The following is a 14,635-nucleotide window of genomic DNA, read 5'->3' as shown; positions in this document are numbered from 1 at the left end:
AATGCACAGGACTTTGGGAAAAAAAAAAAAAAGACCTCGCTATCTGTAGTAGTAGAAGATACGACTTGATGGCTCGTAGTGTCACATATTGCGTGTAGTCCATACAGTAGCTGTGAGTTAAGGCACTTAAAAAAACCCGCTTACTGACTGCTTTTCTTTTAGGGGGGCTGCGAACAAAAAGCAGAGATCTGGTATTTTACTTGTCCAGCGAGCAAAAGCCACGAGTTAGGCACTCATCTCACACCGGCTTTAAAGGGCCTCGAGGATGCTCGGAACGCCGGCCAGGGCGGCAGCCGGTGCCCGCAGGCGGCAGGGCCGGTGCGGAGCGCGGGCGCTACCGCCCTCTCCCGGCCGGGCCCGACCCGGGGCGCGGAGCGGAGCGTCCCGCGCTCGGCTGGGCTCCCCCGGCGGCTCGCTCGCTTCCGAGGGGAAATCTATGTACGCCGCGGCGCGCCAGCTGTGAGGCTGCCCAGCGGCTGTGGCTCTCTGGAGGAAAAGCAACAACCCGAAATACCTAGTTATTCCAAAGGCAACGAGGAAGCCCCAAATCCCTCATCAGAAACTGCAGGGGGAGCGACATCAGCCGCACGGCGCGGGGGAAGAGGCGCGCCCGGGCGGCGCAGCAGCAGGTAGAGGCGGCGGGGAGGGCGGGTGTCGCCCCCCGCCCGCAGGTGCTGCCGAGCCGCGGGACCCCCTCGGCGGCGGCCGGCCCGGGGCTGCACGTCGCGGCCCGGCCAGCAGGAGGAAGGAAGAGGAAGTGGGAGCGGCGGCGGGGAGCCGCCGAGTGCCTCTGCGAGCCCCGGGATGGGATAGCGCCGGGGGCAGCGCAGCGCAGCGAGGTGGCGGCGCGGAGCCCGGCTCTGGCGGCGGAGGGCGGCCAAGCGGCTCCGCCAGCCCCGCTCTGCGCCGCGGGGCGGGGGCGGCGCTGCCCGCCCGGGGAGGTAGGCGAGCCTCGGGGCCGGCGGGGGGAAGCGGCGGCGGGGCGGGTGGCCGGGGCGGGCTGCGGCGCTGGCCGGGCGGTGAAGGGGAGCGCCGGGGGCTGCCGGGGAGGAGGGACGGGACGGGACGGGGCAGGCGGCCGGCGAGCCCCGCACCTGCCCGCAGCGGGCGCCGGCAGCCGGTCCCCCGCGGGGGGAGGTGCCGGGCGGAGGGCGGCCGGAGGGAGCGGCCGCCGTTGCTGTGAGGAAGAGGAAGCGCAGCCTCGTGCATGTCAGTGCGGCGGGGCCTCGGCCGTGGCTGCGGGTGGTGGTGGGGGGGGACCCGGCCCGCCTCGCATAACGGCTCCTCCCGCCGCCCTGCCCTCTCCGCCGGCCCGCGGCCGCTCCTTCTACAGCCGCCCGGCTCTCCCCGGCGCGACTTCGCCGGCGCCTCCTCCTCCCCCACCGCCTCCTTCCCGCTCCGTCCCCCCCAGCCCCTTCCCGTGGCCCTGCCCGGGCGGCCCTGCCCGCCCCCGGCTGCGCCTGGTGGTCGGAGGCCGCTGGTGAGGGGCGGCGGGCGGGGGCCGCGCACCTCCGGGCGCCGGGGGGTGAGTGGCGGCGGGGCCTCGCCTGCCCCGCGGGACCGGCGCGTCGCTTCGCGGTGGCGGGTGGCGGGGAAGGCGGGCGGTTTTTCGGGGCACCGGCCTCGGCAGGTCGCGCGTGGGTTAACGCGCGGGGTCAGGCTCGGGTGGAGGCTCCGCCCGCAGCAAGTGTCCGCACCGCCGCGGGCGCCGCTCGGGAGGAGAGAGCTCAACTTTCGAGCAAGTGCATCCCCGCAGGCAGGCAGGCAGGCTCTTGGCTTCCCGTTGGTACCCAGCCGCCTCCTCCGAGGGCATGCCTCCCCCTCGACCTGGCCTCCAAGAGCTTTTGGTGGGGTGGGGGCGTGTGTGTGTGTCTCTTCCTAAGTTTGTGCTCATAGAAGTGATCAAACCGCTGATGAATTTCAGATGAAAGGGTTGTTCTGAAATGTGGGTGGTGATTATGCAAAGCCACGGTGTGCAGCCTTGTATAAAGCAAGTGGGTATCGGGTCCAAAAAGTGAAGTTTTAAAAGTTTCTTGGCTCGAAGCCTTTAAAAAGTTTATTTTGAATATCTTTTCCTTGCAGAACTAATACAACTGTCCAGCTCTCCCCCGAGAATGGTATAAAGTAAATATAGGAGTTCCTGAAAAAATAACAGTGAGTACATTTCAAATCAGCAATGTTTTGTTGTTAACTTTATAAGAATACCTCTTAACCTGCCAGGGCTCAAAATGTGCAACAAACACATTGAGAGTGCCAATGATAATAATAGTGCAGGAAATGTACCGTGTGTTAATTGCTTTAGTATAAACATGGTTGCCTGTGAGCTGTATTTCATGATACAGCAGTTACGGTGCAATTTCAGCAAGGGACGTTTTGAAGTATATTCATAAGCAAATGGGTTTTCTTTTGCTTTTTTCCCTCAGCTGCCTGATCGCCCCCGGTTAAAATATTTATCTTGTGGGAAGAGGGGGAAATTGAGTAAGAACTGTGCAGAGTCCTGTATCTGTGACTGAGGACGTTGTTTCCTCCTCTTCCCCTTAGCTCTTTCTCCTCCTTTCCCCCAAATGCACACACACACGCATGTCGTCTCATCCTCAGTTATGTAATCTTGTAGACATTTATGGATTGTTCATTGTTCGCATTAGTCCCATTCTTTCCATGTCATTCCTGCTTGATTGAGTGACTTACGCAGAATATTACACATTAAAGAAAAATATATTTGAATTTGCATAAAGTTCTTCCAGGTTGCGCTGCAAGTTTGCTTTCTTTGAAGGTTTTCTTTCCCTGATTTCCACCCCCACCCCCCCCCCCCAGTTTTTTTTTTTGGAGTTGTATAAGTAAGTGGTAGGGATCTAATCTGATGACTGGTAACTAGATAAGAAGGGGGAAGAACAGTGGTGACAGTTTGCTGGTAAAAGTCCCTCTTGTGTACTGTTAGGAAAATATCCATTAACACACGTGTCATAAAGCTGTTAAAAGTACTGCAGCAACTTTTAAAAACTCACCAGTCAGAGAAAATAAAGATTAATATGGCTAAAACATCAACATGATGTGAAATGTCAGTGCAGTCTGTGGATCTGAGTGTGTGATTTGACTAGTCTAGAGGTGTACCTGATTCCCAGTTTATTTGTGCTGGGGAGGTTGCATAGGAGTAGTTGACTTTTTTTGGTCTCCCTTTGTAATCTGTTTGAAACTCACTATGCAGTACAACATGCTTGTCTTCTCTGTAGCTTGCACCTTTGCTATGAGTGTCATTGTCTGAGGAATTTTTTTTTTAATGAAGAATGGGGGGGATTGGGTGGGGGAGAGAACTGGTTTCTATACTTACCGTTTTTATATTTTTCCTTATATTCTCCGTATGCCAGGAAAAACTTAATAGGTGTACAATTCAGATGCATTTTGATGAGGGGATAGGAAAAATTCTTACCTACTTATTCTGTAGCAGTCTTATGTGGTCACTGAAAGTATCTGCAGTTCAGTAGTCATTTTATATAACCTGACCGTGTGTGTTTTTTTAAAAGCAAGGACTTCTGTTTCCTCAGTGTTCAGGTGCAACACATTGTATACATTGTCCTATGAAGTGTTTTTGTTTTTTTTTTTAATGGCCGTTCACCCCAGTATTCACAAAAAAAGCTTATTATGCCACATAAAGGTGTAACTTACTGAAACACAGCTGTGTGCATGGTACTTCCTGACAGCAGTGCTGTTCTGCAGAGAATTGCAGATCAAGAGTAACGTGCTCCACCCTTCCTTCCGCTCTTTGTTTTTTTCTACCTAGTAGAAGTCTCTTTGATTTTAAGGTTTGGGCTCATTGATGTGCTTTCTCACAGTGTCCAGCGTACAAAGTGGTGTTGGACTATGATCTCATGTTTTCCATGTTGATACATGGAGAGCAGAGCTCCTGTGTTCACACATCAGATGTGTGGCTTTCTTCTTTTGATACTCTAGACGGGTTCAGTATGTGATGGAGTGAGAGGCTAATGTCTATAGATTTATCTGTGACTAGGAAAAGGTTTCCATAGATTTCTGCCAGTGCACCTGCACACTAGCATGCAGTGTCCTCCTGTTCCAATGACAGGCTTCTTTTTTTGATATGTTGCCACCCACAACATTTCTAATTCTGTGATTCTCAGATAAGGATGTGCTTGGGACTTAGATGAGGCCATCAAGTACAATTTTCCTCTTGAGTTGTGACTCTGCTATCACTTGATTTTCACTTTCCTCGAAGTAAGTGATCTCTCTAAAGTTTAGGACGTCTCTTTGTCATGCTGTGGTGTGGGTGTGCAGTATCTCCTTGTATTAAAAAAAATGTTTGTAGAAGGTGATGGGATTTTGGGAATCCTGGAGACTAGAAAACATCATAGACCCTTGGAGCAAGCAAAAGTACTATTGTCTCTTCTGGTTTATTTCTCTGCCCAGTTATGCCTGGGTCTAGCAGACTTTTCCTCTGCCGTATCCCTGCACTGTCCTGAAGGTACAACTTTGAGGGAGAATGAGTTGGTCGGGTTTGCCTCCCTGTTCAGTCATTATCCTCTTAAAAAGGAGATTTCAAAAAGAGGTTTTACGGCTATGAAGTCTTTGTGGTTTGAACACTTGTGACTAGAAATGTCTTTGTAACGGCCATCAAACCACCATTCAGTAAGGTCTGTGCTGTATCTTTAAAAGATTTCCCTGCTTTGAATGAGTTTTTTTGAAAAAGATTCTTGTATTCGTGGCAAGAGGAACGTGCCAAGTACACGTTGTTAAACTTGTGTCAATTTAACAGAGCAACTGTTTAAAGGATTTCGGATAATTTTCCTTCTGCTTGAGTCAGTCACCTTTTTTTTTTTTTCTTTTCTTTTTTCCCCTCTCTCCAAATATAACACTGGAAAAAGGAGAGAAAAAGAAACTAAAAGCAATTGGCAGAAGCCAGTATGTTGGCAGGCATTTGATAGTACAGATCGTAAGAGGTGATAATATATATGTGACACTTAACATAGAATAAACTGCATACGTATGGTGTTACAGAGATGAATGGAAGAATAATGACAAAATTGTGAAGCTGTCTTTCAATCAGCAATTTTTCATCAAGCTATTTGCAAGGATTTGGTTTTGTGGTGTGATCTTTCATTATTGCAAGTGTTGTGAGACACAAAAGAGAGACTGAAGGATAATGTCACAACCTTTCTGCTAGTTTCCTCAGTTTTCTGATAACTGTTAACATTTAAGAGGAATATTAATGAGAAGTCTATGCCACAGGGGATAGCTAACGTGTTTCCCCTTCTCTCCGTTTCAGATCTGACAGAGGTAAACTTCTGTGTTATAGGCAGACACTAAGTGGCAGGTGCCACATGTGTGGTACCCATCAGTGAGCTACTGATTTCTCAAGCTGCTAAGTGGATTGGATTGTAAAGCGCATGCTTGTGCTTAAGAGCAAGGTGAACAGCAATTCACATGGTGCTTGTTTGCAAACACTTGAAAATGCGTTGATATATTTCTCCAAATGGCAGGTTCCCATTGTGAGTATTTGATTTGACTGTACTAGATTTGTTTTCAGTGGCTGCGAGGAGGGGGAAGTTAGTTGTGAGAGAGTGGAAGTGATGGACAAGCCATTTTTCTGTTCAGCAGTCAGTCTCACTGTGAAGAAGACTGGAAGCCACTGCTGGTAGGAGGCCCCTTAGAAAAGTGTTTTAGCTTATGTACAAATGAACTCACTTTGGTACGCTTCTAGTGAGCAGCCTTTGGAGTTCTTTAGGAAGCTGGATATACTACCTGAAGATGTTATGCAAATGTGATAAGTGACCTATTCTTACTGGTTTTGAGGACATAAGTCTATTTACTGATGCTTCTGGTGTGCTCTATTTACAGTAAAATAACACTGCAAAACTCCACAGGAGCTAGCAGTAGTGCAAGGGAGGGAGTCAGAAATACCAGTCAATGCTGAGGGAAAAGATTTCCCCTTTCGGTTGATTTAAAGTGTTTGTGAAACAGCATCTTCAGTAAAGAGGCTGGGGAGGGCCGGGGGGATAAGAAAACAAATTGTTCCCAAACAGATTTATTACAAAATATTAGCTGTGTCCTAGCTGTGTATGTTTTCTTGTCTTTTGCTTCTGCTTTCATTCTGTTTTTTATTTCTCAAAGTTAAACTCTCCTCATAATTTCTTCTTGCATGTTTGCCACCTCTACCTTGGTACTTTATTCTTTGATCTCTGATGTATTTATTTATCCCAGCTCTCATGGTTTCACTGACTTTGTCCAGTCCTTAAATTCTTCCCCAGGCATCCCTTAGGTTATTACTCAACTAAATAATTTTATTTAAGATCTGCAAGAAAAGCTGTGGACTGAAGTGCATATCACCTCCTATGTTTTTTCAAAGTCTCTAGCTCAAAGTGTTTATTGTACAGTCCTAATTTATGGGGGGGCGTATGAACTGTAAAACTGTCTCTGAAATACTGCGTCATCAGGCACTGAGTAATTTTTTATCAGCTACATGAATACATATACAATAATCTAGCTTTTTTTTTTGTTGAGCTTGCTTCAACTGAAAGCGAGGATGGGTCACTGCTTCTAAGAGAACTTCAGATTCTGGAGATGCTATGGCTTTAAACTCCTATTCTTTAATACAGCAGAGAATGTTTGCTTGAAGATGATCTAATTTCCCATAGCTTTTTGCAAATCGGAGAGTGTGCATGAACATGGACAAAATGCTTCATGTGGACCTTTTTTCCTTCATGTATGAAGCGGACAACCTGTAGATCAAATACATCCAACATTTTGAAGTTAAACAAAAGGAGGGATATGCAAGATATGACAGCAGGCTTAAATAATGCTGTCAGCATGTCAGCCTTCCTCCTTCAGTTGAAATTTTATGTATGGTTCCTGGGACTAGAGGGCTGGTGCTGTTCAGAGGTGTTTTTCTTCTAGTTCATTGTCAGCTTGATAGTAAGAATGGGAAGAGTCAGGGCTCCTAATTTAGTCTGTTAGAAACTTCCATAAAATTAAGCATGTAGTCCCTGTGATGGTGCACATGCTGTAATAAAGAGTATACTTCATGTATTTGTTTGCTGACTTGGAGCCCGTATCTGTTTCTTCTGATGCTGACTTGGTCTTTTATGTAGTAATAGGAGATGCATAAATGTTGTGAAAATAGGAGAATGATTTTTAATTTTTAAAAAAATGTAGTTAAAACAATTTTTGCTATGTTTTGAAGTGATGGAAAGAGTTTAGCAAAGCCAATATTTCAATAAACTTCCATAAATGTGGTTGTTTTAAAACTTTCTTCCATAGATACAGAACTGTCTTAGCTAACTATTCATGTATTCTTAGTACATGCATGAATTCTGGTGCTTGAATTTGTAGCTGAAGTGAAAATATTACTTGCCCATTTTTCTTTCTCTTCAGCCAATGTATATGTATCATACAGTCCAGCAGAACTGTAAGGGATATGTGGGTCTTGGCAAAGATACCTCATGTGAGCAGTTCAGGCTTTTGTCTGGCTAGACTGGCAATCTGCTCTATACTTTGTTGAATCTTGCTGGAGTGACCATAGTGGGGGTGACTCTTTAAATAGCTGCTTCATATTTTAAGAGAGATGGTAATCTATTGAGGTAGGGCGATGAGGAATTTATAAGTGTTCACATAATACCCTCTGGCCAGATAATAAAGTTGATTTGCATGTTTCTTCTCTAATTATAAGAGGAGAAAAATGGCTGTGACACAGGTTGGTATAATACAATTTTTACTCTTAGTGCCAGTGCATGTATTTGGTTGTATAATACAATTTTTACTCTTAGTGCCAGTGCATGTGTTACATTCCAATACAGTCTTTTCCATTGCTTTGCTTTCTGGAACACAATTGCACATTAGTTTTCATACCAATGGTTGTGGCTTCAGCTGGAAATTGAAACCTGGTAAGTGTTGGCTTGGTGCATGGACTTTTGGACAAACTTTTTCAATAACACTGAGCCAAACCAACTCAAAAAAAAAAAAAGTTCCCCAAACGTAAGTACTGGTTCTTGCATTCTGGAAAGGCTATCTGGTATACTTTTTGGTCACTAGGCTTTTAAAATGGTGGAGTATTGGTGTTTGTCTGTCCCCCCCGTCCCCCCCCCAGTTTTCTCCCCCCCCCCCCCCCGCCGCGCCCCCTTCAAGCACCAGGGCACTCATCTGTTGAAGCTCTACCCCCAGTGGTTCAAGTACATTCCTCCTATCGACCTTTTCACCCCATCTCCAACTGTCCCTCTTCACACATACTCTGACATCTCTTCTGCTCACCAAACTCACAAAATTCAGGTCTAGATGTGGGGTCTAATTCTGAGCTATCCTTTATGTAGGACTATAATCTTCTCCTATAGATATGCATACAAGTTTCTTGTTGTGCTTAATCTTCTTTGCCTGAAAAAAAGCAGAAGACTTGAACAAATGAGAACTTCCATTGGAGAGCAAAAGACAGAACATTTGGTGTGGTGGTTGTTAACTGTTCAGAAGATTGTAAAGGGGAAAAAAGACCCGACCAACCAAAAAGTCTACAAAGCTGAAAGAAAATGTAAGGTCTTTCCCACTTTGGACCAGTTAATGTAATTTTAACCATATCTATGGCAAGTAATTAAAGATTTGACAGCTAGTGCCAGTTCCAGAAAAGGAAGAAAAGGGCATGAAAAATGGCCCACATCCTGAACAAAAATACCAGGTTTGTTTTTTTAAAATTGTAACTAATGCTAGAAGTAGGTCAGTTTATGCCGTCATTTTGGAAAAGACTAATTTTCATATTTTGTAGCCAAAAGTGAAATTTTTACAGAACTGCAATTGTGGAAGGCAGCGTATCAAATTTGGAAAGGGAAAAATAATCTCTTCTGGCTTGTGCTGCTGTGAGCCTTTCTCTGTCCTGGCTTTCTTCTCTCTCATATTTGGACTTGACCTATTGAAATTTCTATATCTGTTCTTCCCTCCATATAAAATGCTGGTGATTTCAGTCTATATTTCTTGGGTTAGCCTTAGGATGTAATATGCACAGCACCTTTCATAAACTTTTCTAATAAGCAATGACCTGGGTTTTTATTTCTTGACCTGCCAAAAATAATCCATTTTTTTTCTTTCAGCTGCCTTAGGAAGTTAGCTTGTTGGAAGAGCGTGCTTGTGTGACAACAAGAGTCGGTAGCATTGTGCTGTGCTGGGATGGTTTTCTGGAAGGCAGAGGTTTCAAAGACTTCATCCCCTGCAGCTGCAAATGAGTCAGAAAACACATTATGGTAAAGGAGAGATGTGTGCATAGGGAGACGGGAAGAAAATAATCTGCATAATTTAAAATCCAAGTTGGAATTCAAGTTCTCTTTTAAAACAAACACATAAATAAAATGGTCTTGGGCTATTTGCACTGGAATTTTAAATTGATTTCCTGGCCCGTATGCCAGAGGGATCAAAACATCCACAATTCAGTGGTGGTGGTGTGTGAATTCAAATTAAAACAGTATGTTGCAAGATTTTTCTGTTATGTTCCAAATTGCTTAAATTTTGGAAAATTATTCACCTCAGTCTAGAGATGGTGAGGCTTTTAGCTTTGAATTAATTTTCTGTAATTAATATATGAAGGTTGAAAAAGCAACTGTGCTGGCCTATGGGCTACTTTTCTGTAATTAAAGGAATGACGAGATAAGGGAAAAAAGAGGAGAGCAAGCAGTCAAGACTTCCCTCCCCTAAATGGGTAAATAGAGAACCACCAAACTAGACTAGAAAATCAGACCTAAGTCAACCCGCAGGTCCTTTGTTTCCAACTAATTGTTCTTGCTGTGTTCACTGGTCCCCATAAGCTTGACTAAGGGGATAATCCTTGCTTTCCTGTCTTGAGGCTTTTCTCTCTTGATCTATTGAAATTCAGAGTGGAGGGCCCCCTTTAGAGAATGTCCTGTCGGTAGCTGTCTCTTCTGTAACAAAGAGGCTCCAGCTGTGGATATGGATTGGAGAGCGAGGTAGCCTCTCAGGCAGGCAATTTGGAGTCATTCAGGAAACCAGTAGTGTTAATTTCATTTGGAAATGGTAAGCCTGAGTCAGTGCAGTTTTTGGACCACGGATGTCCTGCACTTGAATTCAGACAGTAACTGGGCAAGCCCAGTGTGTTCTGCTACAGGTTCTGTTTCTGTGATATGTAACTGTAATGGAATTACATGGTGCGGCTATGTAGTTTTAATGTGATGGAAGAGACATTGTAAGTCACTGGCTGGACATTGGAAGGATGTAGTTTCAGTCTTTGCTTTCAGTCTTTGCATCATGTAAAGACTGCTGCTCTGAGTGAGTGCATCCTCAGGACAGCTGCTCTCCAGTGTTTCAACACTAGCAGTGTTCCCACAGGAAGGAGAGGAGAATTCAGGTGTGCCACGTAAGTGCTAATTCTGATAAGAAGTAGTAGGCATAACCCCAGTTAGAAGGGCAAATAAAATTTTTTCTGCATCTTCTAGCTTCTTCGTCCCAGTCTGTTTCAGCACCTTCATCTGTGTTGAGATATCCAGGCATTAGTTATGCATGTATAATTACAGCTATGCATGTAATTAACTGCATTATCAGTATTAGCCAAAGGGAAAAGAGAGTTTTGTGTTTTAAGCATGGTAGTCCATGTGTGTTGTCATTTCATATGCATACTAAATGAGACAAGAGGCAGTAAAGAGAAGCCTTGGGAGAAAAGTATCTTTTAAAAAAATTAATCTGGATCTATTGTTTTGACAAAAGTAGTACCACTGAAAAAGAGTAATCAGTTGTAGTACCATTAGCTTGTGAGAGCTGCAGCAAGATCTTTTAATCCACAGTATTTACTGAAAGGGGCAGGTAAGTCTCGTATGGTCAACATGGATACTTGATCTTTACCTGTTCTATGGAGAAGTTACAAGTGGGAGCAAGGCATGGGTTTGTTCTGTATTGATACAGATAACCTGAAGCGGTTAGAATGCTTGGAGATTGTTTTGAGCATCTTCTCAAAGTTAAGTTAAAAATACAAGGGTAGATAGTAGGCAGAATGCAGGCATAAAGGGATGTATTTGCAAGCTGTTTTCTGAGTAAAAGCTGGGGATTCGCCTTCCCTAGAGAAAGCATAGGCTGTATGCATCAGCAGTGGGAACTCTTGTTCTCTCCTACTGTTCTTCAGATTGTAATATGAAGTTACTGCTGTAGCTGTAGTGCCTTGGTGGGCTGATTCAGCCTAACTGGGCAGAGAAGATCTATGATAAATGCTTTTCGGATAGAGGCAGAATTAACTGCTCAACCTACCAAATAATCGTAGGGGGGCTCGCTGGATGGTAGAGGAGCTCCCATCAAACGCTGGGAGGAGCTCAGGGCAGCTCTGTTTAGGTCAGACTGTGCAGTATTTGTATTGAAAAAAAATCTACATATCAACCGTAGGTAGAAATTCGGGAACTCTTTTAGTATATGCTGAAGGCAAAGAAAAAAGTGTTTGATGGTTGGATTCAGTTTGAGATATCTGCTATTGTTTGTTTTAATTTCTTAATCTGGTGCTGGCACAAAGCTTCATGAACACGAAGTCAAAGAAAAGAGAGGCTTTTTTAGAAGGCACTTTGTCAACAGATATGGACAAAGGTGGTTTTAAAGTGTTACTGAACCATTGACACAACCTCTTAAAGGAGTGTACTGAGAGGCTCTCTGGAAACATCTAGATTTCATGAAGGGAAGGACTATCTGCTCTGTGTTTCCTCACTGAGAGAGAGTTGATTGTTCCAGTAATTCTATAGGCAACAGTGCTGTCTCTTGGGCAGTAGTTACTGTGTGTTACTAAAGGTTGTCCATAGGTGAAAATCACTAAGTAGCAATATGATTTAGTTGAAAAATACTAATTCTTGGCATTCTCCATAATTCTCTGTTTTATATTCATACTGATTTCATATCTGGGTATCTACACTTAGAACTGAAAAAAATCTGAGTTTATTTTGCGAAAGAAGAACTTAATCTGTAACTTCTTGTTAACTTAATGGAGAGAGCTGTGCAGGTGGTTATCTTGGTCTCATACAATGAAAGTTGCCATAATATTTCCAATACAAATGTTAACCAAATAATCTTGAACTGCTGGCATAACCCAGTTCTTCCTGCTGACATAACACCATTCAGTCCAGTGGTGTTAAACCACTAGAGAGTTTGGCCTTTAGAAGAGGAAGAAAGAGAATTATCTCATATACACAGTGCTGTAAATGTTGACTCTTCAGTTGTGACCAGTGTGTAGCCTCTTTGTGCAGAGAATCAGTCCATGGGTTCACAGTTCAGCACTTAACAGTGTGGAATGAAAAAATGAGTTCAAAGAAAGGAAGGCGCCTTCTTTGAATTGTATGAGAAATTGATGCAGGCTGTTAACATATTGAAAGTTACTTTTTCCTTTCTAAGGTCTAACGCTGGTTTTCACCTACTTCTGGTCCCATTGAGGAATTCAGGAAACCAGTGAAAGTTGAGGGTGATACATGTGATAATTGCAAAGACTTTTGCTATTTGCAGAACAATTCGGATACCATAAGGGAAGAAATTGTCTGCTTTTTTCTCACTGGTATGCTACTGAAGCAGAATAATTGTATTTAGGAAGAGAAGGACCTTCTCTGATTTTGTATTAGTAGAGCAGCTATGTCTTAGGAGCAGCAGTGTCCCCATCATTACCCTTGTACACAATGAGACTGGGTTGCTGAAACATTTGCATAAAATAATGTGTCTTTCTGCAGTAATTCTTTTAAACTATTTCCGCGTCTTTTTGTCAATGGCTTGCCTTGTCCAATTGTCAAAAGAAGAGGAAGACTGTATTGGGAAGAACCAGCAGAAATTTGTAACATTTGGCCTCACCATTTGCTTCTGCAGAAACAGGGTAGAATTACTGGAGTGTTATTTATGTGTGTGGGTATCCGAGATCCACAATGTAATGTCTTTTCCTTCTTTTCTGCAGAGCATTTTTATGTAGGTAGGAGGAGCAGGTGCTCATTGCTGGTGAAAGCCATTGTATGCTACCTGCCCCTTTGGAACGGAAAATTTATGTGCTTTTATTTAAAAACTGCCAATGCCAACGGCATTTTTTTTTTTATTCTCCTTTTAAAAAACATGTCTTGGACTTCCTTATCTCCTCTCACAAAAAAAGAGATTGTTCAGTTTTCGGCTCTTTATTGGAGCTGTACTGCCAGGAGCCTTCCTGGCCTCTGGCACTATCAACAGAAAATGCTGCTCTTGAAAGAATGGAGTATAGTTTAGGCAGGGTGAGCCGAGATACCAAGACTGGTAGCAAAAGGCAGAACTTGGCATCACAAAGAAAAGGCTGAAAAAATGTTCATGTTCCTTGAAACTTTGGACGATGGTAGAATAAGGTTAAATGAAGGAGGAGAAAAGAGAGATAAAACAAGCAGAAGGGAAAAGCGTTGGCAGGCCCAAAAAGGGGAGGGTAGGGTATTGTTAAGTTTATTTAGGCATAGTCTTTTTTGCAAGATAAGCCTGGAACAGGGAATTGGTGATCCCTAGTGTTTTAGTTTAGTAATTTAAATCTATGCGATACATAATTATGTATTTGGGTTTTGCCCCCTGACTCAGCCACACAAGCTTAGTCTGTCAGGGGTATGGGAATTGAGTTTGAATATTGCTGGGCTGTAGTGTAACTGACTCTGAAGAATGGAAGAGTGATATATAATGGCACATTCATCAGGTAAGTATTCCTCAGCAACACCTCACTCCTCCACAGCTTTAATGCATGCTTATTTTTATACAATATATTGTCCAACTGGGTGCAAAATTTTTAGCTGTTGACAAGGCTGGACCATAACGTGTTCATAGACGGCCTTTGCATCCTCTGGGGTGAATGATGAAGCCCTGTTGCAACTCGAATTGTCCTGCAGGTCAGGAGCCATACAAACTGTATGGCTGTTCTCTCAGAACCATCACTCTGGGCTTTCTCCCCCCTCCTTTCTGTCTGCTGTTGCAGAGCCTGTTTCAGTCCTCAGCAGACAGCATTATGGGTTGTCTACCATAAGGCTGCAGTGGGAGTAAGGCAGCTCTTGAGCTAGGAAGCTCTTGAGCTTTTAAGGCCAATCCTAGATTATTCTGGGTCTTTTAAGGTGGGTGGGTGGGTGTGAAGACAGGAAGGATTCTTATTCCCATTAAATTACAATGAGATACATGCTTAAGTTTTGGTTTTTTGTAAGTAATCCTGTTGATTCTGCACAAACCAAGACAGAGGTGGGGCATATTCTTTTTTGCAGTACAGGCATGAATAATGATGGAGAAAATAAATGCATGGGTCAGATCAGCTGAGTGGGAAGCACCCATCATATGCAGCTATGCTTCTGACAATAGCTACTTTCTAACCATCTTGGAAGGTCTTCCTATGAAGATTTTTGCTATTTAGGAGACAAGAGATTGTAATTTGCATCCTAGAAGCATTCTTTTAATCAAAATATTTGGCTTTTATATGTACACGTACACGTGTACCTGTGTGCAAGCATACAGTATGACAGCACAGTAGGGCAGTAGGTTCTTTGCTTATTTTTTTGATGGTTGTGAATGTTAAGAAATTAGCCATTAAACTGTAGATGGAAACTGAGTTCCTGCAAATTTAATGGGAACTGTGGCTGGCTAAATGACACAGACATATGGCTGAGTTCTTTATCAAAAGAGTCTGAAGTCCACTGGATTAATGGTT

At 44.0% G+C, this 14,635-nt stretch overlaps 1 protein-coding gene across 5 annotated transcripts in view; it reads left to right on the top strand.

The window, feature by feature from the left end:
* The first annotated feature begins 380 nt into the window (after nt 1-380).
* The window catches only part of ELMO1 (engulfment and cell motility 1), a 311,109-nt gene continuing 296,854 nt past the window's right edge, over nt 381-14,635 (top strand). Inside the window, exons 1-2 of one of the 5 annotated variants that reach the window (XM_072853673.1) lie at nt 381-629; nt 2,083-2,154. The gene's annotated coding sequence lies outside the window, so the exon portion shown is untranslated. Of the gene's footprint in view, nt 630-682; nt 942-1,138; nt 1,210-1,255; nt 1,526-2,082; nt 2,155-14,635 lie in introns of those variants that run through there. The other 4 variants (XM_072853671.1, XM_072853672.1, XM_072853674.1 and 1 more) reach the window with 4 other exon arrangements.

Source organism: Ciconia boyciana, chromosome 2, assembly GCF_034638445.1.
Source record: "Ciconia boyciana chromosome 2, ASM3463844v1, whole genome shotgun sequence".
NCBI lineage: Eukaryota > Metazoa > Chordata > Aves > Ciconiiformes > Ciconiidae > Ciconia > Ciconia boyciana.
The sequence above is the reverse complement of the archived record's forward strand: the minus strand, read 5'-3'. Positions and strand labels throughout refer to the sequence as shown.